General features: G+C 31.7%; 1 protein-coding gene and 1 pseudogene across 2 annotated transcripts in view; one reads left to right on the plus strand and one right to left on the minus strand.

Moving 5' to 3' along the window:
• Spt6 (transcription elongation factor Spt6) overlaps positions 1-10,152 on the minus strand; it is a 171,550-nt gene extending 161,398 nt beyond the window's left edge. The window contains exon 1 of the mRNA XM_085813573.1: positions 10,134-10,152. The gene's annotated coding sequence lies outside the window, so the exon portion shown is untranslated. The remainder of the gene's footprint in view (positions 1-10,133) is intronic.
• Positions 10,153-10,466: 314 nt separating this feature from the next.
• LOC118205780 (uncharacterized) lies at positions 10,467-16,384 on the plus strand (annotated as a pseudogene). Its single transcript, XR_015040344.1, has 3 exons — positions 10,467-11,242; positions 11,614-11,931; positions 14,494-16,384. The product of XR_015040344.1 is annotated as an uncharacterized LOC118205780 (transcript).
• The last annotated feature ends 1,237 nt before the right edge of the window (positions 16,385-17,621 follow it).

A 17,621-nucleotide genomic window follows, 5' to 3' on the forward strand; every position in this document is an offset into this window, starting at 1 on the left:
TAACTAACATGCTGACCAGCAGCTCACCCTGTATCATTCTCTATTAATTCATTAAATGAAGACTGGATCATCAGATAAATTTTGCTTCTTCCAGTGCCAGTTACAAATCGTACAGCTGTTCAATAATATTTGAACTTTATCATTAACGTTGCATATTACTAAAATGTACTTGTTCTTTAAAGTCCTTGATCTGTTCTAAAAATAGTACCGCAGAAGTTTCAGAAATGAAGTACAATTTAATAAAACATTAAACAACATGATCAAAATTCAGTGTAAAACTTCTCATCCTTTTGTAGAATGGTTTTTCAATACTGACATGTAAAGTTTAAAGCCTTGTGAACTTTCTTCTTCTTGTTGCTTTATTTATACAAGATAATCTACACTGTACAATGGTTCTATCTATAATGCATTTTATTTTAGAATTTCATTCCCTTCTCTATATAACATTGTAATTTGTAATTTACTACTCTTGGTATTCTGAATAACTATTTACAAGAAATTACTCTTGGTAATATAAAAATTTCTAAAACTATTAATCTCAATGTTCTTGAATGAGATATTTTTTCCCCTTATTGAAGTTTGCATTTACAGTAAAAGAATTTTAAATGCGAGTTTAATGCAAGACATACAAAAGTGTCATCAATTATGATAAAGCAGAATTTATTTTACTCAGTGTAAATGACAGCACATATCTTATGTCACGGGTAACCAGTGGCTGAGTGGTAAAGAATCACTGAATATGGGCAGTTCCTATTCGATTTCAGAAGAATTGGGTTGGCTGCATGGGTGTTTTCATGATTTTCCCTACCTGTACCATGTATATGAGCTAGTTTTCCCGAGAAAGTCCTCCACGAAGGCATCCTCCCCTTAGAAAGAGAACCCTAGTTTGCTTTGCAATAATCAACTAAACCAAATCAATTATGACTCACAGTTCAAAATACCTCTAATATATTAAAAATATACCAAGTTTATGAAATGAATTTAGTTACATAATGTGAATGTGCCCAATTTCTTATTAACAGTTTCAGATATATACATACCTTAAAATTTATGATATACTGAGATTTATAATAGTCTGAGATATCTCAATAATTACTTTTGTAAAAATTAAGTAAGTTTAATTAATAAACTGATCACTAAAATTTTGAAATTCTGTAATAAATATATTTTTTTAAAATAATAAATGATAATTAAGTAAGTAATAAATGAAGGTCTCATTTTGGCAAACATGCTCTGAAATGAAAATATATTTGAAAGCATAAGATTGTGTATGCAAAATAAAGCGCAACTCATTAGCTAATGGTCTTGTATTTATCTTTTTCTATCATCGGCTGCTCTAGGAAACTTTTGCTTCAGCAGAATTCAAATGCCTACATGCCAGAAAGAATATGACATTCACGACTTCTCCGAGATTCAATACATGAAACTGAACTAGGTTGAGGTGACAAATTCAGTTTGACTATAAGGATTATTTGGGTTACTTGTAGAAGGCTGACTGCTATCTTGGGGTTTAGATGAATCAAGATGACAACCTTTTTTTACTAATTACATATTTAGTAGCATTTTTTGGAAGTTTTCTTCTGGCAATTTTAGAAAACTTTAGAAATGAATACCTTCAGATTTTCTTCATTACTACCAGAAAAAGTGTCTGGTTTCCTTTTAAGATGCAAGATTTCATTACTTTGTGTACTTAATTTATCTATTGTCAGGAAGTGTAGCCTGCTATAAAAATAAAAACCCATTCCTTTCATTGCATAACATTAAGAGTTCTCCCCCCCCCCTTTTTTTTTTTTTTTTTTTTTTTTTTGTTAAATATTTTTGGCAGTTTTCAAAGGTGAATTTATGCAAAGATCAATGTATGGAGTAGATTTGTCAAGCCATACATAGTATCCCGTGATTAATGATTCCATACTTTGATCCAATTCTTGTACTACCACTTTGATAGTTTCAATATCTATATAATTTAGTAGTATTCTTCAGTAAATGAAGTATCTATCTAGTTATGAAGCATTCATAACTAGATACACGCACAGGCTCATTCCAATCAATCTTTCCAAATGGAACATCATCACTCGCTGGCCTTCTAAGGCTGAAACCTGAATGTATGATATATACAAGGTATGTCTTATGAATGTGTACAATTATGATTTTTATGAAGGGTACACTTTTAAATTGAATACTTTGCATAATAAGCATTGAGCAAGATTTTAATTACACAAGTATTATTGGGGGCACATGTATGAATACAAGTCATTTGCAAAATGACAATAGTCTCAATATCACAGCTTAAAAACAGAAAATAAGTCCATAACTGTTTCAAAGAAAAATGTAAAAATACAATGCAAAAATTTATTCCGTCATAACAAAAATGTGCCCACCAGGGCTTGAGCAGTAAAGTTGCTCAAAGCTGGTAGTTTGACCTGACTGCAATTCTAGGTAAACAGATTGGCTGCATGTGTAATTAGGATACGAGTGAGTGTCTTTTAGAAAGTCCTCTATGAAAGCATGCTTCTGCTTATGCAAATAGCTCTCACATACTTTGCCATAAACAAATCATGCAGACCAAGCCAAATCAAATTAAAATAAAAATCACAATAAAATAAGTCAAACTATTACTAAATAACTAAAAAATATGTAATTTGAGTTTAGCTGTAATTCTATAAAATGTCCTATGCATTATATGTTTTTTTCAAGAAGGGGGCAATTAGCTAATCTAGAATCAATATTATTGTTAAACATATTAGTTGAATAACTGTATTGCTCTTACATGAGTAACATATTTTACATGTTTCATTATTTACATGCCTTACAGATTTTCTATGCCTCATTATTTACTTACAGTTATTACTCATTATTTACTTACAGGTGTTAAATGCCTCATTTTGTTTTTATTTCGTAAAAAGGGGGATAATAAATTTCATTGCAAAACATTTTGATAGGTAGTTATGTATATGATTTATGATATGAACTCTACATTCAACTATTATATAAATTCTATTCCTAATATACATAAAATTTAATTTTTATTTGCCTCTATAGTCAAGCATGGCTTAAGTAATAATTTTCGCAATACAATGTATTGTGGAATGTGAAACATGAATACAGAAACGTATTAAGTGCAAAGAACATAGAGAATAAAATGCCATTTTAATCATAGATATTTACAAGAAATAATGCTTGATATTTATCAGAATTGTTTAGATGAACTGTTACTAACTGCAATACATGCATCACAATGACGAAGAAGTGATTGGCATATACTTTGAAAGCTATTCAGCTAGTCTCTGCTGCAGTGATGCTAATTGGCTGACAAGGTCTGCAGTAGAATCAATCTCTGTTTTGTAAACAAGATCCACTGTCATTGTAATGCATGAAGTTTGCATTATCTATTTATACAATTCATTTATAATAATTCTCAAATATCTTGCTGTAATCATAAACAATTACCAAGGACTTCAGTTTACTTAATTCAATTAAATAAATCATGAAGGAAATACTGCAAAATTTTCACTATCATATTCTGTAAGTTGGAGATGATTTATATTTATGACAATTAAAATCAAAAATGAAACAAACTATTTTTAGTTTATTTTATAGCATTTAAATCCACTTTTATTAACTGCATACAGCATTATTTTATGACATCAAGAAATATTAATTTATTAAAATTTATTGAGACTTCTCAATTCATATTATGAATTGAATGCATTATATATAAAATACTATAAAGATGAGGAAATGTTTAAAGCAAATTACTCTTTCCATTACATAACGCATGTACTAAATATGTGTTTAAATACTACAAAATATGGTTCCTTCTAGCAGGTTTAATGAAATTTTTATATTTATACTGCAGTTAAAAAATGAAATACAATACCATTGCATTTTGTCGAATTTTGAACAATTAAGACTTGAGAGCATTACCATGTCTAACAAAACACAAATTTATGGCATACATATTTCTAAAAAGTTATTATTATTTCTAATTCGTACAATAAATACTAAAAACATTAAATGTGCTATAAACTAAATATGAGACTGAGGCTACAAATGTCCCATAACAAATATACTGCAAATATGTTTAGTCTGAGAACTTAGGTCTGTTTAAGCCAGATATTTCTAGCAACTGCGAAGTTATAAGCTGCTACTCTATAGGCAAATTAAAGTTCCTCTGAATTCAGATTAGAATATCAGTATGAATATGATATGAAAGCACACATTGACTTATTTTATTGCAGTACGATACGAAAGCACACATTGCAAGAAAGAAAGTACAAGAAAATGTTTATAGATTACTTGCAATCAATGCACATAAAATAAAGGCACAGCTTTAGTATTAGTCCTTTTTGGCGAGAAATTTTGTTGGCAACATTTTGGAGCGATAAATGAAAAATTATGATAACCTTGTTATTTATGGTAACCCTAAATACTGAGCTCAAAAACCGTGCCGCCATTTTTGTCCAAGTAACTTTAACGAATTTTAAAAAGCCAAAAACTGATGCTTTTAATATTACAACACATGAGTCTTGACATTTTTTCATATGTCAACTCTGCATATTATAAACTCCACCCCACCCCCAAAGATAAAAAACACATTTTTAGTAGCATGAGGTAAACTCTTGGTGTTTCCTTTGCTAAGGAAGCACATGCAAATTTAGACTTCTTTAGATGTTTCTTAAAATGGACAATAATCAAAATTAACATGGTCTAAAAATACTTTTTTGCCTCATTTCTTAAATTAGAACTATAGAGATGTGTAATTGCATGAATTCATAGACCAAAATTAGGTTTCATTATTGCTTTTAAAACATTTTTATAATTTGTCTGACTATGTTGCTTAGATTATGGAATATATTGCTTATAATTTACAGTTCTCAAATTTTATATATCTCATAATTTAATAATTGTATATGAATAACCTTCACTGAGTATTATTACTTTTATTAATAGTATGTTGACATAACAGTCAACTTTTTATTTTAAATTCTATGCAAATTTTTTACATTACTTAAACATTTAATCTAACAGAAATCTGAATTTTTTGTAATAAAAATTCTATAATAAAAGTAAGAGTACAATTTATATATAAAAATTTTAACACATGGCAAGCACTTAGATACTGATTTCAATGTAATTATTATAAAGTTAAATGTAATTATTATTATTATTACTGTCTTTAAATGTAATTATTATAAAGTTTAGGTATATTTTTATTAAGATATATTCTTATTCTATTAAAAACTTTAAATGTACTGAACAGAAGGCACACTTTGTGCTTACGACTCAGTCAACCACTTGTGGCAAGATAATTTATGATACCAATTAAGTTCAAATGTTAAATTTAAATTCAAATAAATTTATAGCCTAAGGCTACACAAATCAATTTAATGCAAAGCTGGTTTAAAACTTAACTGGCATGGAATTCAACTACCAGCAATTATAATGCAGGACTGAAGACTACAAATCTTATCTTATCTAGCAACCTAGTAACGTGGCCTCTAAAGGCAAAACATGCTTTGTTTTACAAACTAAAAACTTCATTTGGATTTTGGTAGGAAAACAGATGGGAAAATTGACAGTAAAGATCCCAAACATAAAAAAACTTTGGTTACAAAATAAAAGAATGTTACATTATACTCTGTTCCCTGATTAATTATTCACTACATGAAATAGTGTAATGCATTTTTTGTTTACATCGTACACAAATTATTTATTTTATTTAAATGCTGTTCAAAACTGAAGAGGATTTTGCAAACATATTGACCATATTTTTCGACCTATAGATGTAACAATTCACTTCAGAAGTAAGATTTATAATTAAGAAATAAGAAGAGAGAACGGTATTTATGAATAGAAAATAAATATATATGCTGGTAGCAGAAGGATGCCTTCATAAAGGAGATTTTTAGAGAAATTGGCTCAGATTCGCATTGCATGTAAGGAAAACCACAAATGTTATCATATAGCCAACCTGAACTGTCACTGTTCAGTGGCTTATCACTCCACCACTAGTGGATTCCAATGACTGTTCGAATCTTTCACAGAAATCATCAGTTATGATGATCGTTGTTGTGTATGATTACCATTGGTACAAAATTAACTCATTATGATAATTTAATTTTAGCTTTTAAATTATAATCATAAATTAATTGTAATAAATTGAGGGATTAAAAAATACACACTTCTTAATAGTTTTACCATTTACAAAATTTAATCATAAAGTATTTCTAACACTGGTACAAAATTTAATCGTTATAATTTAATTTGATTTTCTTTGAAATATTTTATTTTCTTTTAATAACAGGATCTAAGAAAATAACATATACTAGTTTGAAATGCATTTATTAACCTTTTGTAGATTTCATTATTCATAACATAAAAATTAACCTTTTGTAAATTTAAAATGTTAGCTAAATACTAATATAATATAAATATTAACTAATTACTTAAAAATTAATAGTTAATACATTAATATTATATTTTGTATTTTAAAATATTAACCTTTTGTAAATTTCATTAAATAATAATACAATCATTTCATTAAATAAATTTACCATAAATTCATTTATGGTAGTGTTTCAGAAATTTATCATAGCAGTACTAGAAATGTTGAAAATTAGAGAAAGACTGTTTATTCTAATCAAGAGCTTATTTTTAAAGATTGTTATTTAGTCTAGATCGGGTTTTGTTGAAAATCCGCCATTTTTTTTCCGATTTTCAAAGCCGGGTCTACCTTGGCAATAGAAGTTTGTCGCCAACTCAAAAAATCGCCAAAAGGACCAATACTAAAGCTGTTCCAATATAAATGCTAAAAAGCTAAAGCTATAGAATAAACTCCATGCTGAAGGACACTACCGCCCAATTTAACAGTGCATCCGCACAAACAACAGTCATGCAACCCGTCATCAATCATGAATAATCTACCCCAACCATTTGTACCTATCTCTGTGGCGTTATGGAATGCACAAAATCTTACTACAAAGCTCCATGAGCTGTACGATTTCTTAGAAAAACATGACATACAAATATGCATGATCACCGAAACACATCATTCGCAGGGCAACCACCGTGGGCGAAAGACGTCTCGTCATGACCCACTCTCAATAGGATTCTGGAACGCCAATGGCATCAAGAAGAAAATACACAAAGTCCGGGATTATATTAGTGAGCACCACTTGGACCTATTCCTCATTTCTGAGACACACCTGGTTGAGGGACTAAGTGCGAATATCGCGAATTACACCTGCTACCGCAATGACAGAGCGGATAGCAACAGTGACACTATTCGTGCTAGTGGCGGTACTTCCATTTATATAAAATGCTCCTTGAAACATTCAAGAATTCCTACTCCACAATTAGAGGCTTTAGAGGCAACAATTGTGCAAATTTATCTTCCAAATTGCCCCCCTATAGCAGTAGCGTCCTGCTATATGCCTCCGAGACGGGGACCTGTCTTTATCTCCGATCTCAGAAAACTTTGTGGAATTTCTAATAACCTGATTATTGCAGGAGATCCCAATGCTCGTCATAGAAGTTGGGATTGTGTCACTGCCAACAACTATGGCGATAAACTAAAAAACTGGGCTCAGGACGCCCATATCCAAATTGTTGCGCCCAATGCACCTACCCATTTTCAGTTTCCTGGGGGTATTGGTGCTTCCTCAATTATTGATCTGGCTCTCTTCAAAAATATTCCTTTAGCTTATTCGATAGAGGTGATACAGGAATTGTCTTCAGACCACTATCCAGTACACCTCACCCTTAACTCTAACAAAATCAATGAAAATTTACCGGCGCAAATCTCAACAAGTTGGGATAATTTTCGGTATGTTTTGGAATCTGGTATCCTTCCCCCTATCCAAATTAGCAATAATCAGGAAGTTGACTCTGCCATTCAAAGGCTCAACCAAACCCTCATAAACGCATTTAATGCGGCTTCCAAACCCAAATTTAAAACAAATTATTCCAAATTACCGGCCAATATTAAAGAAAAATTCAAAATTAAAAACCGCCTTCGCAGAGATTGGCAAAACACACGTCTTGAATCTATTCGAACTCAACTGCGAAGGATCCAGAACGAGATTAAGTCTGACATTAAGAAATTCTCAGATGATAAATATACAAATTATCTCAAGTCCCTCAAGACTTCTAATAATAGCCTTTGGGATGCTAGCGCTCGGCTCCGCAAACCCAGACACGACATTCCCCCCCCTAATGGGCACGGTCAATGACCGGATGGCACTCACAGACACCGAGAAGGCTGAACACATTGCGGACAGCCTCCAAACACAATTCTCACCTAATACTGGACTCGTGTTCGATTCCTGTGCACAGCAAACGCATGAAGTCCAACACCAAGTTGAAACTTTTCTCTCCTCAGATCAACCTGAGGAACCCATTATCACAACAATGACTGAATTTCTACCTTCATCAAAAATCTCAAACCTACCAAGGCACCTGGCCTAGATAGGATTTCTAATCGCATGATTAAGAACTTACCTGTCAAATTTGTATTTTACCTAGCAGTTTTGATGAATTCCATGCTTAGGTTAAAATACTTTCCTAATAGCTGGAAAAATGCCTGTGTAATTCCTATTCTAAAACCTGGTATGGACCCAAAGGTCCCTCAAAATTATAGACCGATCAGCCTTCTGTCTTCACTTAGTAAAATTTACGAAGCTATACTGCTTAGATACCCGAATGATTTCTGCCGAAGCCGAAATATAATCATTTCTCAACAATTCGGTTTTCGTGCTAAACACTCAACTCAGACCCAGCTACTGAGAGTAGAAGAAATCATTCACACAGGATCTCGCAGTGGAAAGCCTACAGCTATTGTTTACTTAGATGTAGCAAAGGCTTTCGACAGGTGTTGGCATATCGGAATTTTATTCAAGCTCATGCGACTTGAAATTTCGGCTAACTTTGTGCACATAATGCACTTTTATCTCAGTAATCGTTCCTTTTCTGTCAAAGTTAAAAACTCTATTTCTTCTCCTAGACCTATCCAGGCGGGTGTACCACAGGGAGGAATAATTAGCGCATTACTTTTCAACTTGTATGTAAATGATATACTACAATCACCCAGTGTTGATCTTGCACTTTATGCAGACGACACAGCCATCATTTCACAACACTCATCACTACACCTTACTCTCATGCACCTTCAGCAGTACTTATCAGACTTAGAGTCCTGGCTCGTTACCTGGAAAATTAAAATTAACATTGCCAAAAGTGCCGCCACAGTTTTCTTCTCCAGGAAGAGGAATGTCCATAATCAACTCCAACCACTCAGGCTCTTTGAAGAGGATATACCCTGGGTGGATTCTTATAAATATCTAGGAGTCTATCTCGATTCGAAGTTACTCTGGAACACTCACATTAACTACGCAATAGCAAAAGCCAGAACAGCCAGAAATCAACTCTTCAGCCTCATCAATAGAATCAGCCACCTCTCCCTGAAAAACAAAGTCCTCCTCTACAAAAGTACCATCTTCCCAATTCTCACCTACGCAGCAGCTATATGGTCCACAGCAGCCAACAGCCACCTCAAGAAAATTCAAGTGTTTCAGAGTATTACACTTCGTATCTTGACTAATGCTCACTATTATGTCCGAAATGAAGTGCTTCATAATGATCTTCAATTTCAACCCCTTGATGCCTATTTCCGGCACAATTCGGCCAAATTCTTTAATAGATTAATGTTTATAGAAAACCCGGTCCTGCACTCACTCCCTGTATACAATCCGGCAGAACCCAGTTCTGCCAAGCGACCTAGGAGCATTCTCTCGAGAACATTTAACATCTTTCCTAGGAAGCCAAAACGGAGGTGTTTGCTTGACTAGGGAATTCTCTTATTTCTTCCTAAAGCACTTCACGGGCTTAACCCGACAATCTAAACTTATTTCTCCCACCCCTGGACCTAATCCAGCATCATTTACTTTGACAATCAAATCCGTGCTGCTCAGTCCATCATATCTCCCTTTGCCATGACCTTTACCAATTATCAAAGAAAGCAATTTAAAAAAAAACTGAATTTATCATAGAAAAAATTCGCTTTAATTCCATTTTAATTAACTATAAAGTTATAAGCAATTTTATACAACCATCTAAACCACCACTGCCAGACTTACCTAACTCATCCTAATTTACCTTAAATTAATCCCCTAAATTCTTAATAATTAACTTAAAATTCCTAACCATTCCTCACAACAGTTTTCATGTTTTATTTTCAGCCACAATCATCAAGCTTGCATTTCTTCAATTACGAATCCAGCCTGAACTCCAACCTGCTAACTCTTACGCAAAAATAATCCCTTTAAATTTTACCGTTAAACTTCTCCTCTCCTAGCTTTTCTTTCCTTTACAATAGCCTTTACCTCTCCCCCCCCATCCACTCCTCGCGCTTCGAAAAAGTTCTCCAGTTATTTTCGCAGTTAAGCGACTAACGGTTTCCCTGCGGGCGGTTGGAGTGAAAACTCCCCCCCACCTACCCTATCGCTCCTCTCTTCTCTCCTCCGCCATTTTTGGCTCCCTTTCAGCCATCTTTGGTCCATGGACCGGCTCCCTTCCCCCGCTCATCCCAAGGCATTAGCGATTCTGCTGCTTTTCAGAGTAGCCACGACATAACCTTTCCCAGGGCCGGAGGCAAGTTCCTCTCACCCCATTATCTTTCAACGGTCTCGATTTCACAGCCGTCTCAAGACCAGAAGAGGAAAATGCGTATCTTCACTGTCATTGGCTGTATACCACGTGACACTCCCGAAACGTTTTAGGCAAAGAATCTGTAAGAGATTCTTTGGTTTTAGGCGCTATTTCTGGTTTTTCGCCAACTGCAATTGTGTTTCTCGCCAATTGTTAGCGGTTTGTTTAAATCAAGGATATTGCTTTCTTTTTATTATCAAAATGGATATGTTTAAATGTAAATCTTGCAGTTCATCTTTTTATGCGAAAAGATATTTGAAAGCGCATGAGAAGCGTATGCACAAAGAATACACGAATTTAAATAATAAAGTTGCACCATTTTCGTGTACGTATTGTACGAAGCAATTTTGTACAAAAAATTCTTTAGCTAAACATAGGATACGTATCCATAATATAAGGCGAAGTAATATTAAATGCGGCGAAGACGAATGCCGGGAACTATTTCCTACTACAGGAGATTTAAGATCTCACTTAGAGACTTGCCATAATTACAGCAATATGACCAAATGTATAAAACTGGAGTTTCAAAAAAAGCAAGGTATGCAATGAACTTTTTATTATTTTGTTTTCCTAGTTCAATTATAAATAAGCAAAATATATTGCGTAACTTCTGTATATAGCCCTTAATCTTTTTACATTAAAATTAAATAGCTTCATTAAAGCTAGTTCAGCAATACATTTATTTGAAGAAACACCATATATATGGTATTATTAATTTAAGCTGTTTCAGCACACAAATATGCATTTATTTGAAAAAATTAACAAATTAATTACTTTGAAACATATAATTTCAGAACACTATAGTTTTAACAATTAAGATTATTTTTCTGTGTGGCTGCAATCTGCATATTTTTATTTACTAATCAGATGCCCTTATTATGAAAATTTATACATTTATTTATTTATTAGACTTTTATTCATGGCTATCGGATGAAGAAAGAAAAACAAAGACTCATTTTGTGGTAGATTCATCTGGGCAGAAACATAAAAATTACACCAGGATGCTGTTTTGCTGTAATAGAAGTGGGACATACAAAGCAAAAGGCAAAGGTGAAAGACAGCTAAAAGCACAAGGGACTTCCAAAACAGGTTTCTCTTGCACAGCTACTGTCATACTAAAAGATTTTGGCAATCGTTTTGAAGCTGTATATTTTAAAGAACATTACAAGCATGAAAAATCCCTTTGTCATCTCCCTATTCCTAAACAAGAAAAGCAAAGTATAGCAGGCAAGTTATGTGTTAGACCGTATTTTGATTGTATTAATTTCTCTTAAATAAAACTATAATTACTTATGCAGTTGGAGCCTTTCTAGCTGTCATTAATATACAGGTGGTTCAAAATTCCAAAAGTGAATGAATTTTAATATTAATGAAGTTGATAACGAAAATCATTCATGGAAAATTCAGATTGGGAGAGAAACACGTGGGTGTGAAATTTAAAATTAGTCTTAACAGCAGACTTAATTTGCATAGATTTTAAATAAAATTATCAGCTTTGAGGACAATCAGACACAGGTATCTCTTCAGGAGTACAAAACTTTTGCAAAATGGAAGGAGTGGGTAGAGCAAAGTAAAGATGAACGTAACACTCTCTGTTGTGGAAAATAATAATGAAGCATGTAAAACCAAGATATTATAATTCTAAATGTGTTATGAAGGAATTAACACATTTATAATTCTAATATCTTAATTTGTTATATTTCATTACTGTTTTATCTGAATGGTTCAATGTTTGTGTTTCTCTGTCATCTGCTTTTAATATAAATTTGGATAATTCTCTTGAAGAAGAGGGACCTTGAAAATGCTGAAGTTTGATTCAAAATCTAGATGAAACTAAGATTAATATTTTGCCTGATTTAAAATTATGGTAAATTGTTTTCTCTTGTATTTATTATTAAATAAACAGCATATTAAATATTTATATAAAAGTGATTAATTATCTATATTTAAGTAACCTGAGATTTGTAACAATTGTTTTTCTTATTATTAAATTAAGTATCATATTTCTTACTAATCTACTGTATAGGCATATTTGTAAATTTAAAGATACTTTTTTTATTCCATTAGTTTTTAGTATATAAGATACATCTGTCATGATATTTACATTTTTCAGTAACTATATTACACTAATGAGCTAATAGTCAGTTTAGAGTTTTTGCCAGTAATCTATTGTCACATTTGTGAACAGGTGGTGTGGCTACACCGGACCTTGCCAGAGCGGACACGTACAATTTCGCGACCAGAGCAGACACTTCGAAACTCATCGTGGTTAGAGCTGCACATCTTTTCCCCATCTTAGAACAGATAAAGGGTGCAGATAAATAAGTAAATAAATACTTTTAAAAATTGCAAATATAATTTAAAACAGTATTTTAAGTGCCAAATCTCTTTTACCGATGTTTTCTGTTTTTGCACTCGATTATCGAATTACAATGATAAATACATTTTTGCCAATCATATTTAATTATTTATATGTATTTAAATTGTTATGATATTATAGTGCGAATGCATTTTAAACATAGCAAAATGTAATAAAAATAAAAACTTTTGTGTAAATATAAAATGTAATAAAAATAAAAATTTCAGGGATTTTGTGGAAAACTGTATTTTAGAGTGAAATATTAGAACAGGTGCAGTTACCATAAAATTAATTAGCTGCATTAATGTAAGTAAAAATAAATATTAGAAGTAAAATATACAAAACAGATACTAGTAAATAAATACTAGCTATCCTTTATTATAAAGGCATAAATATAATTTACAATTTAGTCCAACCTAGTTACAAAACTTAAAGATTTTAGACATTTTTCTAAATTGTTTGATGTTTCGAATTCTTTTAGGATGTTTTTAATTCTTTCATCCAATTTTACATATGCTTTATTCCTTGTTATTTCAGGGTCGCCTAATTCTCTGGCTTTCAAATTAAAAGACACTTTTTTGTGTTTCTTCTTTTAGTATTTTAACTAATAAGTGCACAATAGGCTGGTTTCTGCCAGTGATTGTGTTTAATTTAGAATTCCACCTTTCAACAGAATTATTTGTCTTATGATGCTGTCCATGTACATTCCGTATTTTAATGGGCATATTTTGATTTTCCATTCACTACTCGACAAAAGAATCAATGAATGTGGTAAGTTTGTCAATGCTAAAAGCTTTTTCCTATACAATGCTCTAAGTATCATCTACATGTTCTATTGGCAAGTAAGCTAAGGCAGAAATCATTCTACAGACATGTCTTATATCTTCGTTCTCTTTATATTCCTTTATTACACCCATTTCTCCCCATTCATCTTATGTCACAAACATTGATTAAAATGAAAGTTACAACCGAATATAGTCGAACTGGGAAATTCTAACATACAGCTATTGATGGCTGTGGCTTCAAAATCAAATTTTATAATGTCCGGCTTCTACTTAGGGTACCAACATTTCACTTCCTGAAACATTGCAACTTACGTTGCTTGTGTCTTATAAGGCAGAAATGCAAAAAGCGCTGGATAAATATTGGTCTCAGTTGCTGTACTCCTTAAGTTGATGTTCAAATTTCAAAACACTTACTATTTTATATATTGTTGAAAGAATTGATTAGGGCAATGAAATGTTCATTAAAAAAAAATTTCAGTTGCAAGCTGATATTCTAATATCATACCATTGTTTGCATGGAATTCATATTTAGTAGGTATAAAATAATATAAAATTTTCTTTTCAAGTTCATATAAATGAAAAACTTTATTTTGCATATAGTATATATAATTTTTATCTCCTAATTATCTTTTTAAATTATTTCAGGTAAATTATTGCAGGGGGTGGAAGAGAAACGAATTTTGCAAGATGCAAGATTCTCTTCGAGAGATGATATTGAAACAAAACAGTTAATAACGAGAAAAGACCTGCATAACATTAAAAGGGATTTTGGTCTGAGCATTAATTCTAAAGGATTAATTTTAACAGATGATGAGACAAGTGTTTGGTCCTGGGTTAATACGATGTCGCAAATGGAATTCAACCCCGTTCTGATGTATAAACGTCAAGGAGAAAAATATGCAAATGTAAACGAAAATGATTTCATGTTAGCAATAATGACAGAATTTCAAAAAAAAATGTTGATAGAATTTGGTAATGATAGAATCTGTATTGATTCTACACATGGAATTTCTGCTTATGGATTTGAACTTGTAACATTGCTTGTCGTTGATAAGTATGAAGAGGGCATACCAGTTGCTTTCTTAATATCATCAACAGTATCAGAAAAAATTTTGGTAAACTTTTTTAACTGCATCAAAAAGATCACTGATATCAAGCCAAAGGTTTTCATGAGCGATGATGCTCCCATGTTCTATAATGCATGGGAGCATACATTTGGTTCTTGCCAAAAATTATTATGTGCTTGGCATGTGGACAGAGCATGGAAAGGTCATTTGAATTCTGTGCCAAAACATAAAAGACAAGCAGTGTACAAAACTTTGAAAACTTTAATGTATGAATTAGATGAAGAAATGTTCAACAAAATGTTAGAAACATTTTCTGAGCAACTATGTGAAGATGAAGACACGCGAGAATTCCATAAATATTTTATGACATACTATTTTGAAAGAGCCAAAATGTGGGCATACTGTTTCAGAAAAGGGGCTAAAATCAACACCAATATGTATGTTGAAACATTTCATCGGAAATTAAAATATATTTATTTAGATGGGAAGAAAACCAAACGGGTTGATAAATGTATCATCGAGTTAATTAATCTTGTCAATGATCAAAAGTTTGACACTTACATAAAATATCAGAAAGGAAAAATAACAAAGAAGACAACAAAAACATTTCAACGTCATCAATAAAGCTGCTGAGCTTTTAAATGCTAACTGTGTAAAAAAAGATGATGTATGGGAAGTTTCATCAGAACTGGGAGAAAATTCTTATAAAATTATCAGAGATCATGTTTGTAATGATTTATGCCTCATAACTTGTAGACTTTGTTCATGCTGTTTAAAAGCTTATAAATGTACATGCCATGATTATTCTATTTTAAATAATATGTGTAAACATATACATTTTGTAATCATGTCTGAAAAAAAGACAGAACCTTATATAGGCCCTCTAAACAGAATACCTACTAGGAATAATTATGAATCTTTAACAGTAAGTAAAACATGCATTAGTGAACTTATTCAATCTTCATTTTCAATTTCTGAAAAATTAAACTGCATTGAAAATATGGACATTAATCTTGCTACACAAATAAAAAAGCATTTAAATGCAATTGAACATTTATTAGAAGTTCCTTTGTTAGATAAAGCACATGCTTCAATTTCAAAAGAACCAACAAATAAAAAAATTGTTCCCCAAAAGAGATTTTATTCAGTTAAAAAACGAAAAGTGTGTAAAAAAGTACAGTTTGGAGATCCTTCAACAGCAGAAAAAAATAATACCAAACCTATTTTATTAAATCAATTAATTGTTAATTCAGATCCCAGCTATGATCATTTGTATTGCAGTGAATTGAATGCCAAAAGTTTAAAAGAAAAGTCACTAAATAATGTTTAAGAAAATTATGCTATTTAAGTATTTTTAAAATTTGTGTATTTATAACAAATTATTTGATTTTTATGTAACTAATCTGGATGTCTCATTTTAATTTAATTATGTATCTTATTATAAATTTAATAAAATTGTTATAACTGTTCTACTGTATATCTAAGCTATGCATTTATCCTATACTTAATCTACGCATACATTAAATCTATTTATAAAGTCATGCTTTATAATAACTATTCTACTGTAAATGTGAATTACACATTTATCATATACATAATCATTGTCCAGTTAGGTGATAGGATTGTTGATGTTTCTTTAAATAATGAGTCCAGATAAGCAGGATGGTATGAACAATTTATTAGGAGAATAGGCACAATACTATTACACACAGAACAAAAATGGCTGAAAACAAATCAAGGAGAATAGGGATATTTAGCAATTCACTTCTCATGAAATAAATTCTAAAGTTTCCTAAATCACTCTCTCAGGATAAACACTAACTTGTAATTCAGCTAACTGCAAAGTCTGGCACCTGATTCACAAGCTCTCTTGTTCTCAGACCCGTATTTATACTCTGCAGGATGTGTTATGCAAGATAAATGCAAAGTTCGTTATGACACGAAAACCTATTTTCGAAGCCCTGTGACCAATTCATCCAGAAGTTTCTAGAGCCATGCTGCAACAGGCATCTCAAGATAGATAACGCAAAATGCTTATCTTTACTGTCATTGACTATATCACATGACAGTCCTGAAACGTTTTTGGCTCTATTTCTAGTTCTCCTCCAACTGCGTATCTCGTCAATTGTTACCAGTTTGTTTAAATCAAAGAGCTTGCACTTTGCTTTTATTACTGAGATGGATATTTAAACATATCCATATTATATAAATATTTAAACGTAATGCAAATCTTGCAGTGCATCTTTCTATGTGATGAGATATTTAAAAGCACATAAACGTATGCACAAAGATACTGTCGCTAAAGTTACGCCATATTCGTCATCAATTTTAAGCAAACACAGAACATGCATTCATAACGTAATGTGAAAAAAATATTAAATTCAGTGAAGTAGGATGTCTAGAACTGTTTCTCACCACAGGAGATTTAAGATCTCACTTTTAAGTTAGTTTTAAGTCACTTTAAGATTAAGATTAAAGACTCGCCATAATTATAATAACATGATAAAATGTATGAAACTTAAGAGTTCCATAAAAAACAAGGTTTGTAATGATCTTTTCCTTATTTTGTTCTTTAGTTCAATTATAAATAAGAAAAATATATTACGTAACTTCTGTATATAGCCCTTAAACTTTTTATATTCAAATTAAATAGCTTAATGAATACGGTGTTATTCATTAAAGCTATTTCAGCACACACATTTATTT

This window comes from Stegodyphus dumicola, chromosome 3, assembly GCF_044657685.1.
Source record: "Stegodyphus dumicola isolate Sdum_Otavi_A_Nest chromosome 3, ASM4465768v1".
NCBI classification, from domain to species: domain Eukaryota; kingdom Metazoa; phylum Arthropoda; class Arachnida; order Araneae; family Eresidae; genus Stegodyphus; species Stegodyphus dumicola.